The 12,425-nt window shown below is 39.1% G+C and overlaps 1 protein-coding gene across 4 annotated transcripts in view; it reads left to right on the forward strand.

Moving 5' to 3' along the window:
• Nucleotides 1–12,425, forward strand: part of unc5a (unc-5 netrin receptor A) — a 127,697-nt gene that overhangs the window by 50,851 nt on the left and 64,421 nt on the right. The window lies entirely within an intron of this gene.

Here is a 12,425-nt window from a genome sequence, read left to right on the forward strand (position 1 = left end):
TGATACTAAATCTGAGAGCAGTGGATACAATCAGCTTTCATCTGCTGAAACATGGTGACAAGTGCTTTAACATTTCAGTCATTGGTCCAGATGATCTTAAAAAACGGGGAAAATAACATGACAGTGGCGTCTCTGAAACATAATTTTGTCTGAAATATCTTTATTTTCACTTTGTTGTTTCCCCACTCTGCCTGTCCTTTTGTATTAGACAGCTGTGGTGGCTCATATTTATCCATAGAATAGACCATTGTTTGAGTTGGATGAGTTGAGTTTAGATCATATCAGGATCAAGAGCATTTCACTCAGCAGGCACGATAAAAGCAGGAATTTGACATGATCACATTAGTCAGCTTCACGGATAAAAAATAATTACGGATAAATGAAGTGTTGGCACAATACATATCACTCCATATCTACACATACTGTGTATCTTCAAGTTGACTATAAGGCTCATAACATCAAACCATATCAGGGTTATCTGGCTGTGTTGAACAATCTATGATAAATTCAATCTGTGTTTTTAGATTTTTTTTTTTTTTTTTTCTTCACACAAGCGCTTGAATGCATCATCAAGACATTTTTTTTAAACAGTGTCTGCTCTCAGGTGCATCAACCACACAATGACGATGGAAATTTGACAAAAACAAATGTTGACTGTGATGGATGACTTACCTGAAATAAACAAACTTGCGGATTTTTACATCTGAGCTGGTGGTTGATCTGCTTCTCTTGGAGCACAGTTACAGAATCAGCACCAGTTGTAGTCCAGTCAAACTTTTCTTTTCAGGCTGCACAATAAAATCAATTCATCAGTTCGGAAGCAGGACTCTGCTTGTTGTTGTTGTTGTTTCAGTTGTTGCTGTTATATTTTCCTTCAGCAGTTTTCGCTTTTACTGGCGTATACGTATTTTAGCTTATTGTTATTTTTTATTGATTTGTAGCTAGTTCTTAATCTGTCTGATATTTCTGGTTCTTAAATGTATTTTTTACTGTGTTGCAAACCAAATTCCCATATGGGATGATAAATTATTGAACTGAAAAAAGATCAATGTAATCTGTAACTCTGTAGCTAATAAGATACATGTAAATAAGACGTTTCTGGAAATGACAGAAGATATATTTTTATACTTGCAGAGAAAGGCTAGCAGTTTTCCTGTACTTCCAGTCTTTGAGTTAAGCTAAGCTAAACATACAATTAACATCATCCATCTCAACATAATAGGACTCATGGATTAATCCTTAAGATGCTTAAAATGCACTTAAGCATTTTGCCTATTTGGGAAACTAAACCTCTGAAACCTTTTGCTCAAGCTTTATCCTTAGTTGTTCTTCAAGTAATAGCAAAAGGGGGAAAAATGGCCATTTGATGATTTGACTGACAGTATCACGTTTTTCCTGCTTTAGCTGTCTTAAACCCTGTCCTCACATCCATTCTTCTGAAAAGAACTGGGATTGCTCCTCCCACATTTTCTCTAATGTGTGCACAGTACACGGATACCTGGAAGGCATAGTCCTGGTCTATAGGAGGAAGTGGCCCATTATTTAGAAGGAGAGCATCTTAAAGTGAAATAAGGCTTGTCGTGGTAAATTTAATATGACAAACATTTCCCTTTTTCAAATTCTGAATTGTCATTTGAACCAAATTCACAGGGCGGTTCCTTTGTACACGTCCTGTCAGGGTCATCACCTGCCTTGCATTTCAAAGCAGTCTCCAAAAAAACCTTGAATACCACTCCATTATCCAAATTACATTCAAATGCTCTCAGAGTGAGCCTATAGAGTGAGACTCCCATTTTCCTGGTGTTTTTACAGTCAAACGAGAAAAGACCTAATTGCAGTTAGTCACTAGGACTCTCTTTTCTGTATCCTATACAAGAAAGAACAAGGTGACATGCTGACTCAATTTATAAAAAGTGTTCTTATTAATTTAGATAATGATCTTTCTTGCAGTCGAAGCACTTCCTGCTATTCCTCTTACTTTCATACCCATCAGTCGACAAGCCCTGATAAGATGTCTCCACTAGACTCATAGCTTGGATTCTGTTGGTATATTTTCTTGCAGTAATGTACCTCTTTTCAGATATTTATTGCCAGTCACCTAATGCTTTGCTGTTGTTCATGCACATTATTGGGTTGGATGTGGAAGCCATTTCTGTCCCTGAAATGTAGACCATGGTCATCAAGGCTCTTTATGGATCTGAGAAAGCAGGGAGGAGGAAAAACCCAGACCAGCTTTTGTTGCCATTGTTGAGGGAACTCAGGCTCTGCTATGCTCAATGTGTACGCTATTAAAAAAAAAAAAAAAAAAGCAAACATGCTGAATTTGTCCTCAGTGTGTTTTAGTATTTTACAATTTTACATAGATGACATATTGAAAGGCACAAGTCTGAATGGGAGGATCTCAAGGACAGTTTGAAGAATCAGAGTATTGTTGAGGCTGTAAACTCTGCAGATGTGAGTGAGGGGAGCAGGGTCAATGGAAGCTGACCATAGTGTTGATATATTCAATTCCCCGTACATTAGTTGAGCCTGGTATGGCTTGGTCTCTGTGTAACAACTACACTGAATATGTTTGAAATGTATCAACACTGAAAACAAAACAGTTACTACCATATGAGAGTGCTGAACTGCTAGAAAAAGACATGTTTATGGTGATTTCTCACTCAGGTTTTATAGTGTGTAGCAGGAAGACGCAGCCTGTAGAGCAGATATAACTGTGGGCGGCATCATAGTCACCTGCTTGTATTTGCAGTTTGTCTAGTTCTAGTTAACTAAACTTTGGAGATGTTATTACATCCTGCCATTTTTGGCACACTGAACAGTAAATGATTTTCAATTTCAGTATGTAGATAAACAGCCACTGCGCAGGTTCAGCTTGATAAATTTTTCAAATGTCATTTTAGCTAACTACAGAACTGAAAAATTGAGTTTTAGACATCTTCAGTGGGGTCACAAAAGGTAGACGTGGATAAACAGCGTGTGCCTTTATAGACCTGACTTGTCATTTTGCATGTCCACTACTCCCAGATCACTTTATATACAATTCTTCAACTTATCAAATAAAATTAGATAAGAATGCAAATTAGAAAGAACGATGCAGACTAAAATTACCCTGCACCTTCTGTAGAATGAGAGCTGCTCCCTCGTTATCAGATGGTGCATGTCTTCAGCCCTTATTTGCAGTGAGGTGTTATTAGCAGCGTAGCGGCGCTGTCCCACCTCATCACATCATCTGTCAGAAGATCATCAGTTGCCGTAACGGCCCAGGAGGAAGATCTCTGTGTGCTGCTTATCTGGTTCAGACACACACAACCTCTTATCCTCGGGAGAGGAGGAAAGTACATTTACTCAAGTACTCGTGTGGTTTTCATGTACCAGTACTTTGCTGATTATCTCCATTGTTTGAGAATTTATATTTTTATTCCATTATCTTTCTAAGAGAATTTTATGTTCTGCTCTACTACAACTCTAGTCACTGGTTGCTTCACATATTAACATTTTCCATGCAACACATTTGAAAACATCATAAAAACAGATACTTTCTAAGAGTTTGAATAATCCAGCAGTGTATGAGGTAATTAATGGGAACATCACCTGCACCAGCTATCACATTAAAATGCTGCATACACGTTAACACATAAATAATTTATCCATTGCTCAGAATAAATATTGATGTAAAATGTTTAACGAATGTTTACTTTTCACGAAGAACCTTTGCATCATGATGCTGCTAATTTCACTTAAGTAAAGATTTTAAAGTTTTATAAATTTTGTTATTGTCAATGAAAATATTACAACCAACAAAAAAAAAACTCGCTAGAGCACCAAATGTGTGTTAATCCACAGCTGAAAATAGTCCCTACCCTAACAACTACCCAATTTATTCCTGTTTGTGTAATGTTACCCTAAAAATATAGTATCCCGATGTTTTAAATAATTATTATTATTTAGCCTCTTTAGAATAAAAATAAAAACATATGTTAGTGACCTGTTTTAGAGATTTACATCTTCATTAGTCAGAAATTCAATCAGAAAGTAACAAAAGAAGGAAAAACACATTTTTGTCTTTGGGCTCTCCTGACAATCCATTAAATAATGTACCTCCACCAGTGGGAAATAAACAGTATATCTGTGACTGTCTAAATTTAATTGCTCCTCCTGCTAATAATAATTCCTCACTGTCCTTAATTACCAGATTTTCTGCTTTCAAACATTATAAACTCACTGACATGCTGTTTATCCTTAAAGACTTCATTTAGTATCTCTATTGAAGGAAATTGATGAGGTAAAAAAAAGGCATTTATTTTCTCAGGACAAAGTGCTAACAGTTGTGAGTCACAGGTGTGGGGAATCACATTGTGTAGGCATCAGCAGTCAGAGACTAAAGTAGCTTAAAGCCTATAACATTACATCTGATCTGCAGGGTTAAGGCAGAACAAGCACTGTGCTCAAGTGTGGTGCCATCAATTCCCTTTTCCTCTTTTATACCAGCTTCAGTGATGTCAAAGCAAAAGAAATTAGACTGTCAGTTAAAAAAAACACCAGAAACACCAGCTCCATTTCAGGGAGAGGTTATTTTATTTGGATCCCTTGGTGAGCAGCTGGTTTTCTTCTTCTCCCATTACCATTTTCTTTAAACCTTATGTGCAGTTTATTTCATTTTCACCTCAGCGATGTCTGCAGTGACTGCACACTGCCCTGCATCATTATTGTTATATGCACCTATCAGTGTACAAGGCTATGTGTTCAAGGGGTGCTATTTAATTTTCATCACTCCTAATGTACATGTCTAGGTGAGGAGTCATGTACAGATTACAGGAGTGATTACAAATGCACAGATAAAGGTCAAGTAACATGACTCACTCTGAAAGAGTTAAATATTCGTTAAAGTCAGGAGGCGAAGCTGTTGAACCAGCTGCCATCTCTACGATTTTGATGGGACATTATCCAGATCAGTGTTGAGTTTTTTGCCTACGCTGATGTAAATGTTACATGCAGCTGCTGTCACAGACTCAGGATTTAATTTTATTCACCAAAGTTAGGGGCGTCATCTGTAATTTTGCTTTTTTTTTTATTTTTATTTTTAAATTGGCCTTGAAAACTCAAATTCATTTTTTCAGGTAGATTAACCTGAAATGGAGGAGGAGGTGTGTTTTGAGTAATGAAAGTGACGCTTCTTCCAAAACCGATTTGTATTCATGCATTGCTAAATCACAGACACCAGTGTGTCTTTGCGTTTGGTTGTGATGTCAGGAGAACTGGAGGGAGCTGGGAAGAAAAAATAAATAAATAAAAATGGAGAGGATAATCAGAAGACTGTTTGGGTTGAAATGAGTTTCCCACTCTGCTCGCTGCTTCTGCCTTCGACTGATACCCTAAACACACGTAGAGTTCAAATGTGCTTTGGTTTGCTTTGGAGGGAAAGTCATATCAGATAACCAGCTCTGTCTTTCATTTCTAGACAGGTTCACACTTATCTACATAATTCCCAGTTATATTTCTCTTTCTGGTCCACAGCCTCTGCCTCCGAGACTTTGCCACTTGTGAACATGTGACATTGTGGTAAGAGCATTTGTTGTTTGACAATAGGCTACGGCTGCCACATGTCACTTCTTACTGTTGCAGCATTCATTATTCTCGTCCTTGTCATATTCATGGATTATAGAGGCTGCAGTTGGCATTCGCTGCAGGTCTCTGGAATATGGAAGACTTGATATACGTGTTTGGGTCGTCACAAGAGCAAAATCAATTTTTAGCCATGCTAGCTACATGGTAAACGTCAGTCTGTGCATTGTCATGAAATTTTGGACGTTCATGTTGCCCACAGATTAAATTCTTATTCAGCTCAAAACGTATTATTTGTTTGTTTAGTTTGGTTTATGGTCACATACGTGCAGCTACCTTCAGCTGCGCTTTGTTTTTAGTGCGAGTTAGCAAATGTTACGAATGTTACGAAATGTAACGAAAAGGGTTAATATGGTCGACTATTTGCTCAGAGGCCCTGTTTACAGCTGGTATTCACATGTGATCTGTATTTGGATAACTGAATATTGACATCAAATCCACAGGTAAATTAATTAGGCAGAGGTTGGTAATAACTGGTGTATCAGGTCAAGGAAAGACACCTTTTAATTTTTGAACAGCTTTTTGCAAAGGAAGAATTGCTAGCTTCTGGCATGCTTCCCTAAGCTAGCAGAAAACAGCAAAAGACGAAGAGAGTTAAGCAAACTTTCATCTTGCTGAGCTTGTTCTTTTTTTTCTTTTTTTTTGTCAAGAATGTGATCACACTGTGCCGATTGCATTTCTACCCCCTGAGATCAGATCACAACTCAAACCAGATCATCGCAATCAGTTCACAATGTGGTCTTTGTGCATTTACACCTGGTGTTGTTCCTTACTCGGGTAGGATATCCAGAAACAGACCATATTTTAATGCCAGTTCGTGTTACTGACATTCCTTTATTTTAAGGTTTATAGCTCTTGATCATTATGGCAGTCTGCCTCACTTTCTGCAGTTCCAATTGCTCCACAGTTGTAAAAAGCAGTGTGTGAAACCTCTCATTTTAGCTGCAGGCATATCCGGTAATTAAAGGATTAACTTGGTAATCTAAATTGTCTCTTGTCTTTTCCTTCCTCCTTCCTCCCATTATTTCCTAACATCCATTTCAAAGATTTAAGAATGCCTGCTTTCCCTCTCCGTCTGTGTTTCTGTTTCTTCCCATGCCTGGGCTGAGCGCTGTAATCAACTTGCTTCTGGATAACCTCGTTTCCGGCTAAGGGACGACAAATCCATGAGCATGTGCGTGCCTTGGATGGCAAAGACTGCGACTGTGTCTGCCCCTCCTGACAGCTCAGGATATCTTCAGTTCCTTTGAGGATAGGCTGTAGTTATTAAGTCAAAATGTGTTTAAATCTCTGTGGCTCTTTTGAAAAACATCATGCACTGAACCGCCAAACAGGTGCAGCTTTGAAGAATCGGAGGCATTTACATCCCAAGATTTGCTACAGCAAGGCATTTTGAATCTTCCTCTAAAATGAGCCAAATCTATCAAATGCCTCTCCTCATTGTCTGTGCAGACTGCACAGCTATTTTTTTTCTTTTTACTGTCCTTTGTGAAACTATTCTGTACATAGCCTGTTGAGATGAATTGATTTTTGGGAACTTCCACAGAGGGATTTTTGTAGTCTTTGTGTGAGACTTGTGTTTACTTAGCTGATTATTTGGCTTAGATGAAGTGACCTTATGCACTGAAGGTACCAAACACCAAATAACTAAATTTTGAAAGCAAAGCTTGACAAAGCAGAGATGTTATGCAGGTGTCTGAATGAGTTTTCTTCTGCCTAATATACTGTTTGAAAGGCCAGAAGCATGTTTTGGACACAAACACTCAAAGTGTTACTAAGAATGCAGCTTGATCTTTGCTGTCCTCTGGGTTTGATTTATGTAATTTCAGCTATAACTAAGCCCTTCATCTCTTGGGAGATACTATCTAGTATGAGGTCATTAGCAGAAGTTTATTTCTTCATTTAGCTCTCATACTAAACAAAGCCCTACAATTTGTAATTAAAGAGGGCAGCATGTAGGCCTATGTAACATGAGAAAAATACCCTAGTTTATGTTGTCATTGAATTATTCAATGCAGGACACAGGATTTATCGGAGAGCCACAAGCAGTGATTAGACTGCTGATATTGAAAACTGATTGTTTGAGAGGCTGATTCATCCATGAGACTGGATTGTCTGTGGAAACATCTGGAAGCGACTCAGGACAAAACATCAGCTGCGGCACTTGAGTGATGAATATGGATATTACTTTCAATCATAACGATGCCTCTAAGAACAGGAATGCGGTTTCTGATCACGGGTCTAACCATGTAACAATATAAAGTGAAAAGATAAATGTGTCTCATGTTAGCACTCTTGCAGTAATGTACACAAATCCAGCCTCTCAGCTGTTGATCTTGTTAGACATCACTTCAGCCATTTATTCACACACATTTGCACAAACATGTACGTTTGCACAGACAAATATACTCGCGCACACATGCAGCCTCCCTCACTCACAGCGTCAGCTCTTTTGTGTTGACAGGAACTTAAAATGGTCTCATAGGTTTCAAGGCAACTGCGCCTTTCAAGACGGCATCGCCTTGAAAGGCGAGCACAAGCGAGGGTGTCGGGGAGTGTCAGCGCTGGTGGCAAAGGTAGACGGCATAAAGTTTCTTCCCTGCTTGGACCCCCCTGCTGAGGTGCTGCTTCAAATAGATGACAGGAAAAATTAATAAATAAAAATCAACAAACCGGAATAAGCAGAGTGTAAGTTCCTTTTCAAAGGTGTAAGTCTCATTAACAGTGTTGCTGTGCACCTTATTTACACAACTAACAGCTCCAACTTTTTTCTTTTGTTGACAAACTGTTAATATAACATTAATATAACTGCTGACAAATGACATAACTCAAAAAAAATAAAATAAAATTTAGTCATTCAAAGTGCTGCGTGTTTGAGTGATGATGATTTATGTCACCAGCTTTTGATGGCAATTTTTAAAGTTGGCTTGAGCGCCAGGAGCACATCTATCGTGGAAATATTCCCGTCAGTTGGCAACATGTTATTAGTATCCTGAATTAATATATGCACATAGATGTACAGCCCTGCATCAGTGTACATGCTTAGCAGCCAATTTTCTATTCATTTAAATGGGAGAAGATTATAATAACATCACATGTGGCATGTGTGGGAATGATTTACATACTACCCCCCCCCCCCCCCCCCCCCCCCACACCGCCCTCGCAGTCCCTTCCTCTCCTTCTGCCCTTCATTCCCTGGTGTATAATATTTTTAAGCCTCTCTGTATCCTTCCACCTCTGATGGAAACGTGATGTGATGAAGTTTGGGTTGCTATGGGTTCCATCTCTCCGACATGTTTATTTTATGCATCAGAGCCTTTCTGTGCATTTCGAGTACCAGTGATTGATTGTTTTCCAGACCAACCTTAATGACCAGGGATGTTGCATGGAATCTGAATTTGCTGGAGTTTGAGCATTTCTGTGTTAACGTGCATTTTTTTGTTTGCATGCATAAATCTACATCTCTGACTGAGACCGAGACCAAGTGGTTTGTGTGCAGCTTTTTCCCTTTATTTATTTATTTATTTCTCTCTTGCGGTCTGTATTTTTGCGTACATGTGCATGTTTTGAACATGTATGTTTGTGTGTACAGGATAGTACAGGTGTGTGTGTGTGTGTCTGTTTTTGACAGAGAGTGAGTGTGTTTGTGTGGTCGAAGGAGTGCTTGTTGAAGCGTGGTTGTCTCATTGAAAAATTTATTCTGAATCCCAGACATGTGGAGGAGTAAATATTTGTCATCTGGGGACAAACATACATCAGTCAGTCATGCTCTATATTATATATATGTAATGGTGGATGGAGCTGTTTTTTTTTTTTTCCTACAGATCCCATTTCTGCCTCTTCCTCTGTGTTTAATCACTCCTAATGTTAATATTGTCAGAGGCTTATTGAAAACATTCCTAACTATACACAAACAATGCTCCTGTTCCCAGAACCCTAAGGTACATACATTATATTAAGAGTGATTACTAAATAAAGACACTCAGTGCTTTATTAAAGCATGAAGAAAACCACTTGAGCAAACCCAAGCACTCTGAAGGAAAACATCAACTAACAAATAGGTTGTGACAAATTTGATCTTGGCTTTGTTGTTAATGGCAGCTAAACATGAAATGGTTTAATATTCTGGATAGTAATTTTAATTGAATTAATTTCAGAGGACATTGTAAGGCGCTGATGGTGTCATAAAACACTTGTTATAGCTGCTGTTCATCACTGTGATGTAAATTATGCCCAGTGATTGCTCAATGATGCTTTCCTTCGGGAACATGACGTTGTAAAAAAATAAATAAATAAATAAAAGAATTTTTTTAAAAAAAGGAAAATTGTAATTGGCTCCAAAGGGCACACGACGTGTTAGTGCCATGAGGGAGAAACACAAAAGAGGGTTATTTTCTCTCCAGCTATGGTTTTTCTCCCCGCTGACATCCTCGTACTGCGGTGCATTCAGCAATTCTGTTCCCTGAGTAGATAATAAGGAGTGAAATTAAAAAATAAATGCTTATTTTACAAACGGTGATAACAAAAGTCGACAGTACATGGCACACTGACACCAGCAGAGGAGAAGTGAGGAATCATGTGAGGAATTCCATTTCAAAAAGAGACCTGAGATATGTGTGAATAAAAAAAAAAAAAAAAAAAAAAAAAAAAACCTACTCCTGGAAAGTGATCCAGTAAGTGACATTAAAGGAAAAATCTTTATGAAATATTGAAGATGGATGGTAACAAAAGACATTTACAAAGCTGCAACACTTGTGAAAATCTATTCCTGCAGGCTTTTTAAAATGCAGTGGTGAGGACATATAGAGTTACAGCAGTTACAGGAATATCACAGATTTTTACAGATATATTTTAAGTTATTGTGTCTGACTGCATCATAACCACTTCATCATCTCCTCTTGTGGATGCACTCTGTCCCTGACTTGGGAGTGGACCTGGTCAGCTGGACAGATGAGACATGGGGGGTGGGGGTCTGTGTGCTGCAGGGATTCTGCCCTGGACATCATGGCTCAGCACACTGACAGCTGGTGCACCCGTGTGTGTGTGTGTGTGTGTGTGTGTGTTTTAGGTCAGTTGAATTCTCTCGAGAAAATAGCAGTTGCAGACAAATATCAGGTCGTAACCTGATACATTTATTTTGTGAAGAACAAGAATCAAAATGATTCTCCTTGATTCTCTTTATGGAAATGCAGGGAGCCACACAGTTATGTAACGGTTATTGGGCCCCAGCAATACATCCAGCATGTTGTATCAATTAAGTCGTCTTCATTGGCCGAATGATCAACAAGGGAGACATTTAGCTCCCAGTGTTTGTTGTTTGTGTGTGTACAAAATGATTCGGCAATGGGCTCAGATGCATTTACCAATTAATGGCAGCTTTAGCCAGTGGAACCTAATGCAGTGCCCATAGTGCTGCTGTATGTCTATTTGATTTGTGCATTGACCCACAAGAAGTCTGTTAAGTGGCTGATACTCCCTTTGTGTGCATGCATGTGTGTGTGTGAGTGTGTGCACGTTGACTTTGAAGTACATTGTGTCGTGACAATAATCTGAGCCAATTTACTACGCATCAGTCCTCCATTATGGGTTTGATATAAAGCGGTGCGTGACTAGAATGCCCTTCCCATAAAATGACAATTTATTTCTCTAAAGAAATTACGTGTTTAACCTCATTAACCTAAAGTGCATGTACTAAAATGGAAGACTTACCCCCACCCCTTTTGACACACTCAAGTACACACACGCACACACAAACACAAATTGAAAACATCATCAAAAGTTGAGAGAGCACGTTGAATGTGACCCCTGCAAATGAGGAGCCAGCAGCGAGTTAACAACATCAGGAGTTCATCAAGCCGTTCTCACAACTCGTCAGGTGTCTCAGGTGGCTTTGGTTTCGCTCTCTGTTTCAACATCATCTGTTCTCTATGAGATGATTAACCTGGCAGGTGTGAGGTGAGTCTCGCCCACTGTTTTACTGAGCTGTCGTCTTCAGTCTGCAGGAAGTACAGAGGGTCAGCCCGGCCAGCTAATAGCCGTGGTCACAAAGCTGGAAGCTGGCCCATTAGAAGAAGCCGCCGTCATTAGGACCAACACACTTTCAAATAACCTGACCTGCCGGTCCCTCGCTGTTTATTAGCAAAGTTTTGGCTCTCAGTTAAAGCAATTATACTCACTATTCATGATGAACTGTGGCCTTTTCCTCGACACCACAAGATTAGAAGCACACACTCACAAACATAGTAAATAATGTCAGGCAGTTGTGTTGTCCTGAATAGAGAGCTGCCATATTAATGACATTTTCTTCTCAGCAAATGTGTTGCAATAATACAGTGGGCTTAGAAAATGGGGGGAAAAAGGCAAAGTGTCAGCAAGTGATGTATGTCGTTCATTGGACACAGAACATTTAGTTTTCATTAAGAGTTAAACATGTACACAAAACATTAATGGGGTTCTGCGGCAGCAGCAGTGGTGTGCTTCACTGTATCTCATCCTGATAAATTAGCAACTCAGCACATGGGGAGAAGAAAAAATAGGCGAATAAAGAGAGACATTAATATAATGTGTAGTGGGGGAGGAACTGACAGATAATGTCTTTATCCAAAGACTGGTGTTTATGACACAACGTAATATTATCCCTGACCTGGGCCTCAGCAAGCTGCAAGGATGAACGAAGGATGTGTGAGGGAGGAGAAGAAGCGAGGAGAAGAAAGGTCAGCATGAGTGTTGCCGTTTCATTATGAGAGATGTGGACTCCCATCCTCTCCCGCTGCACAGGGAGTGATGGAGAAGGTTGTTAA

This window comes from Trachinotus anak, unplaced genomic scaffold (assembly GCF_046630095.1).
Source record: "Trachinotus anak isolate AG129_WGS33_773 ecotype Australia unplaced genomic scaffold, CSIRO_AGI_Tana_v1 ptg000021l, whole genome shotgun sequence".
Lineage (NCBI taxonomy): Eukaryota > Metazoa > Chordata > Actinopteri > Carangiformes > Carangidae > Trachinotus > Trachinotus anak.